Below are 7231 nucleotides of genomic sequence, written 5' to 3'. Positions count from 1 at the left end.
AAAGACTTATCCCCAACTGTTTGAGTAAGCAATCACCCGAATCTCGAGGACGAGATTCATCTTAAGGGGGGTAGAATTGTAACACCCTAAAATTTGAATTCTTTTTAAAATAGTAAATTTGATTTAAATATGCAATTATATGTGCATTCAAATTAGGAAATAATATTTCTTTTATGAAATTAAAAGAAAATACAAGAATAGAAACATGTTGATGCATTCATGCTATTGCATATTTATTTCTGTGACGGTGGTTTTGTTCAAATGCTAAAAGATTTTAAAAACCTTTTGAAAATGAGTTTGAAAATTTTTTTATAAAAAAAAAGGAAATTTCCTTCCATTCCTCCCCTTCCTCACATTCGGCCCCTGGCCATTTCTTTCCCGCGGCCCAGCACCGCAGCCAGCGCCCCAGCCCACCCTTTTCCCGCTCGGCCCAGCTCGCGCCAGCAGCCCAGCCGCCGCTCCGCGCCGGCCCAGCCGCGCCCAGCCCAGCAGCCGCGCGCCTCGGCTCGCCCACACAGGCAACTGCCGCGCCCAGCCGCTGACGCCCGGGCCCACCTGTCGGCCGCCCCCTTCCTCCCGCGCGTCCCGCAACCGCAGCGGCGGTCATGCAGCCCGCCGCGCTCCACTGCGCATCGTGGGCGCGCCCCCCCGCTCCCCGGCCGCTACAAAAGGCAGCCGAGCCCCCCCCTCGCGTCCCCCTGCTGCCCCCGCTCCATTTTCGCCTCGTCCCGGCCGCAACTGCCGCACAGGAGCCCGCCGACCCGTCCTCGCCGTCCGCTCGCGTCGTCTCCGAGCCGTCTCCCCTCCGATTTTCGCCCGTGGTGAGCTCGCCGTGGTCCCCTCTCTCTCCCCATGCGTTTCATTTCAGTTTCGTGCTTTTAGCGCCCTTTCGCCCGCAAGCGTCCGCCGATGCTCCCCGGCCCCCTTGCCCCCCCCGGCTTTCCCCTCCGTCCGCTTCTTCCCCGCCGACTACCCCCCGCCCCTTCCCCCGAGCTCTCGGGTGCCCTCGGTTCCTTTGGCGACCCTAGCCCCCCTCCGAGCTCGCCGGCGTGTTCTTTGCCGCCGGCCATGGCTAGCCGCGCCGGCGACCCTGTTCCGGCCGGCCAACCCCCCAGCCGATCCGAACCGTCCATCGCGAGATCTACGGCCTGAAAATAGATATACCCCTTCGGGGTAAATTTGCTAAAGAGCCCCTAGACTTTTCTAAGTCCTAACCCGCCGTCCTTAGCGTATTTCCCGAATGCGCAATCCCGTTTAGAAAGCGTAAACTTCACTGTTTAAGTCAAAAGTACGCTTTCAGTATTTACAGAAATGCCATTCGAACTGTTTCGCTTATAGAATTGTCGTTTTAACTCCGAATTGATCCATTCAATCGCGTTAGCTTCGTAATTTCATAAGCTACATGATGGCGCTACTGATAGTCAAGTTTGGAACTTTTTAATTTCATGATTAGAATTAATTAAATATAGGGCTTAGGAAAACCCGTTTTAATCATACTTTCGCATTTTAGCTCCGTTTTTTCGTGAACTTCGCGTTGACGTGATCGTAGCGAAACGTAGATTAGTTTACAAACATTTTCTTGATTTCAATACTGTTTGTACTGTTCTAAATAGGAATGTTTGCTTTGCATGAATGCTTTTGGAATGTTGTATGTTGCCGTGTTGGTCGCGTTCAGACGGTGAGGAAAACGTTGGAGACCAAGAACTCTTTGACGACCAGCAAACCAGAATGAGTTTGTGAACCAAGGCAAGTATAACATGGGCCTTCCTTGATGTCCTATTTCACTTTAAGCAATTACTCATTTGCATGTGTCTAAATTTGATACCCGTAAGGACATCCTAGTGATTGTTATCCTGTTTTCTTGTCTCCTATGGGTTAAATGCATATGGGTAGATTGCTAGTGCTCTAACTGAACTTGATATATTGATGAATGATACTATGGAACAAAGAAGTAACCTGAATTATAATAACTGTTCCATAGGGCGAAAGTGCAAATGACCTTTGTTCATGTTTGCTCCCGGCCCTCCATAAGGACTTATCTGTCGGCAAAGCTGGGACTGACAGTGCAACCGGGAAGTCCATATGGCTCTGACTTTAGCTCAGTAATAGGATCTTTCCTACTAGTTAGGTTACCTTTTTGGCGCAAATGGGGCTTGCCACTTTGGGTATAGGGCTGCCTCTGTTCCTATGAGTATAGCTGCGATGGATTTGTGCCATAGGAAAGGGGGTTCCCTACATCTGCTGCCAAGGAAACCAGCGGCCCTAACTTGTTAGGGAAACCTATGAAATGGCTTCATAGTGTACCCTGCCCGTTCACCTTGGAAGTGACATGGAGTAATTAACCCGGGCATATGGGATCACGACTCGTGGTGAATGTGCACCACCTCTGCAGAGGGTAACAAACTGTTATAACAGCCGTGCTCACGGTTACGAGCGGCTCGGAAAACTCACAAATAACTGGATACTTGATGATGATCATTAAGTTTGTTCTATGATGAATATGGTAAACCTGACCTTGTTATATGTTCTTATGGGTTTAAATGGGAGCTTAAGCATAACTTGATAATACTTGAGAATAAAAGTTTGACCTATTAAAAATGCTAACCGCAGTAAACCAGAGTCAATCCTTTTTGAGCTTCATACCCCATGTTAGCTTGCTAAGTACGGAATGTACTTACACTGTTTATTTTCTTTACTTGGATAAAATCCCGGATGGGTAACAGATGACAACGGGTATGAGGATTTCCCGGAGATTATTAGGCTTGGTGGTCAACCAGTTGACCTTCCCTGTGATGACGGCCGAGAGTTCATTCTATTTTTATTATTCCGCTTTGATGTATGAGACTAAGTTCTATTTAACTCTGATGTATGAGACACTGTGATGATACTATTGTCTTTGTCACTTGTGTGTGATTGATTCCTGGGCACACACGAGTTTAGTGCCATTCAATTTTATCCTTAAAATTGGGTTTGACAAATAGTCGTGCCACGGATACGGGCGGCCTGGGAAAACTGAGGGAATTGTTGTAGTTTCATTTAAATTGTTTATGTGCATTCCGTTATTCAATTACACTTGATCATGTGGTTATGGACTACACTACCTTTTGCTATTTTGTTGAGTTCAACATGGACTCACTCTTGCAATTTCCCCCACACCTCAGGCTACTGGAGTCTGAAGGAGTTAGGCTTGTGGTCACCAGTTAGTTGGATCCAGGGGAGTGAAGTCTACACCCGAGTCAGAGTTGTCTATCCGTTGATTGCTTTCTAAGGTTATCTCTTTGCTAAGTTCGCTATATATTAGCAGTGAATTGATACTGCCCTTTATTTGTAGCTATATGTGAGGTTTGATTTACCAGGGCTCACATATGGTGTGCATTCGGCTTTGTCCTTAAACCGGGGTTGCAAGTGGTATCAGAGCAATGCTGACTGTAGGACGCAAGCCTAGTAGAACTGGTCGTTCTAAGGTTTAAAAGTTGCACAACAAAATCCTTGTTCTATAAACCTTGATATTTTCTTCCCTTCGCATTCTTACCCTTGATTCTCCCCTCCTTGATGCTTCTTTAAAGTTTTTTTGTTCCCATCTACTCCTTGCTTGATATGCTTTTAGAATCTTGTCTTACCACCTTCTCGCGCAATTTGAAGTTAAGCTATAAGGATCTTTCCCATAATATTAAGAAGACGATAGCATCACAAGTTTAAGTCAATGATTGAATTGTGCACCTTAATTGCTTGTTGGCTTGTCATTATGATTATGTTTGTTTGAATCTTTGTAATGAGTGCAATGATTTTGTGGGGATTTTCCACAAATTCATTTAGTTTATAGGCATAAGACATAGGATTAATGAATAGATAGCTGGGTTTTGGTTTTCTCCTGTTTTCGTATCCTATCTTTCTAGAGCAACCTGTCATCCTTTAGTTTATATCTCTATTTTCGGAAATCAAAAAATCAATGGTAAACTTTTAGAGAATACTAGACTTCAACATGTTTCTCTGACCTCAAGATCACCTGATGGCTATTATGGTTTATGACGTTTGAAAATCATAAGAGGATGTATCTGTTGCTGTCAGAAATCTAGAGCATCTGTGGTCTTCTGGTCAGAACACATTTTGGCTCATGCAAAGTCTATGTAATTTTTCTGGTTCATGTGCCTCTAGAATCACCCCCATAGCTAATATATTTTGGGATATATAACTCACAAGCCGAAGTTTCTGTGCAGTCTGTAATCTGGGACAGTTTCTGTGTGTGCTGTTTTGACCAAATTAACTGCCGAATCTGGAAAAGTGTTCTAAAATAAAGTTGTGGAAGATTTCATAAGCTTTCCACGGTATAAGTACAACTTTTATGGATTTACATAACAAAGTTATACCAGTTTTTACTACGCTGCTGTTTTTAAAGCTCGCGAGGAACTGCAGGTTCTGGTTTTTGCCAATGCACATGAGTCACTTCGGGATAATAGGACGACATCATGATAACTATCTCATTTAGAAGAGATGCAAGCTATCTTTGGTGCCCCTAGTTGATGTGTGTTTCTTAAGGGGGGTAGCCAGGCATAAAGGAATCGCAAGATGGAGGTCTCATACAATCTAGGGCTTCACTTGGAAGTATCGGTTATTCCTATGGTTGAGAAATCACTATCAGACACAAGGATCTTTGTTCAAGATTGGTTAACAGGTTTGGATCATCTACAAGGAACTCAAATATTTGTCAGGATTGTCTTCGCTTCAAGCTATCCTTACTTGGGAGTTCAACCTTCAACTCAACAAGTTGGCACTGATGCATACGAAAATGATGATTGAACTCTCTACAGTTGGTTCTTGGCAACTTAAGTGAGTTAGTTTGGATGAGTTCTCTTTTTGGTTGTGGATGTCTCTATGATAGAATTATATGGACAATCGCTCAAGAGAGATGTGTTGAGCTGAAACCGCTTAAGTATGCAAGAGGATTCAGAGTTCCTCGGAATGGTAAGATTCTATCACACGTTCATTGAGGTATTATAGTGTTGAACACAAGAGTTTTCTTTTATAAAGCGGTTTGGCAAGGAATATGGATGTGCTCTATGTAATAAAAGCAGTGAATTATGCATCAAGTCAACTATGGAGGCTTGAGATGGACTATTGTACATATGAGATCTGGAGTTTATCCATTATGGAGCATAGTGGTATTATCTACTTGGACATGAAGAGTGATATCACGTGAATCATAAGAATCTAAGGGACATTTTCAGTAAGTTGGTTTGAGATTGTGACATTAGTGTTGGGTTCAAGTACCAAATGTTTTTGGTTTAGAAGTATTGTTATCTTAGGAGAAATAAAAGTCGTGCCAATGCCGTTCGCAAATTGGAAAGCTATCTAAGAAGATTGGGACGGCACCTGATTAAGTTTTGTGTTTAAGAGTCACAACTCATCCTGAGTATATAGAATCTATTATAGTTTGTTTTGAAGTTGTAATCTATTTTGGACCAGAGATAGTATACATGAGGATCAATTGGAATATGGATGTATGAAGTAGTCGATTTGATATCTTGGACTAAAAAAATCTAGCAAGACATGTTGAGAAGTATTGTGTTACATTTTGGAATTAGTGAGGACAAGAGTTTGTCACCCAATGGATTCCAAAGTGGTCTTTGTGGGGCATATGGAGTGTCATGTGAAGAATAAGCTAGCACCCAGCTGCAACAGTTCATTGAGGTTGTTAAAAGGAAAAGAGAAGAGGCCTAACATTGGAATAGTACCAGAGAGTTGGTTTGGTGGATACTTGAGAGTTAATTAGATGGCCTATCAACATCTTGGGGATCAGCGAGTATGCTATTTGGAGTAAAAGTTAACAGTGTGCAAAGTCAAGGGAATCTTTGTCAAGATGTGGAACTACTCGAGAAAGTGAGAAGATCCAATGGTAGTGTACATTCCAGTGTCTTGATCATCATCTTCCGAATCTCGAGGACAGATTCATCTTAAGGGGGCAGAATTGTAACACCCTAAATTTGCACTTTTGAAAATAAAGTTAAAAATGGTTATCGGTTTTTTTGCTCATGAATATAGGAAAAGTAATATTTTTTAATTAAAATTCATCATAGGAGTAGCAACATGCGGGATGTGCATTTCATGCTGGTTGCATTTGGGTTTGTTTATGAGTGCAAATGGTTTTGAAATATGATAGAGTGATGTTTCTTTCTCTTCGGAAAATTTTCCGACCTTTTCTGGAATTAAATTTTTCCTTGGGCTTAATATTTTTCCTTGATCTTTGCAACAATCTTTTCGTGAGCTCTAAAAACTTTATTTGGGTTCATTATGTTCAAAAGTGTCTTCGAGAATTTTCCTAGAATTTTTGGAGCCATCGGAGTATTTTTCGTGGGCTAAAAATCAATTCTGGACTTTTCTGGAATTATTTTAATCCCGGAATTAATTAAATCCGAAAATAATAAAATATCTTGTTTTCCACCGACCTCAAAACCCTACACTATATATATGCCGGCGTAGCCCTCAATACGAGGATTCCAGAAGTACAGCCCGTTTTTCGAGCCGCCACTCGTAGCCCCGCAGATCGGATGCCGAAGTTCTCCATAGCTAGGTTTCCGGCGAACCTTCGGCGAGCTTTTCCGGCCACCTCGGACGTCTCCAGCGAAAACCGTCACCACCACGAGGTAGATCTCGTCGTCCTCTACACCGGCACGTCCTTCGTTTGCCGAATCCACCATCGTTTGATCGTTTCCCTAACCCAACTCCCTCTTTTCCGGTGAGAAGCACCATGGCCGGCACCTTCTTCCTCTCTCCGGCCGAGGAAGTTTCCCCTGCAGTCGGCCGTCCATCACCGCAGCCTGGGCCAAGCGCCCTGCGCCGCCGCCCCTCTGGGCGCGTGCGCCTGCTCGCAGCGGAGCAGGTAGCCACCGCCGCCCCTTGCTCGTGCGTGCAAGGACGCCGCACGGCCTGGCCGGCCAACCGCCGACGCCCCGCAGCCCAGGCTCAGGCTGGCGCCGACCAGCCCCGGCCGAGGTCCCAGCCCCTCTGCTGGCTGTCCTCGGTCCCCTCCGCGAGCGTCACAGCCGCAGGCTCCCATGGCCGGCAAGCTCTGTACGTACAGACCAAAGGTACAAGATGATTTACAGTTTTGCCACCGATCGTTAATCCTTTACCGTTTCATCGTCTTAACTCCGTTTCGAGCGATTCTAGTTGCGTTAGCTTTGTAATTTTGTGCTCTACGCAGTAGTAGTAAAGTTTATCATGTCAGTTAATT

This window comes from Miscanthus floridulus, chromosome 3 (assembly GCF_019320115.1).
Source record: "Miscanthus floridulus cultivar M001 chromosome 3, ASM1932011v1, whole genome shotgun sequence".
Taxonomy (NCBI): domain Eukaryota; kingdom Viridiplantae; phylum Streptophyta; class Magnoliopsida; order Poales; family Poaceae; genus Miscanthus; species Miscanthus floridulus.
Note: the sequence above shows the minus strand (reverse complement) of the source record.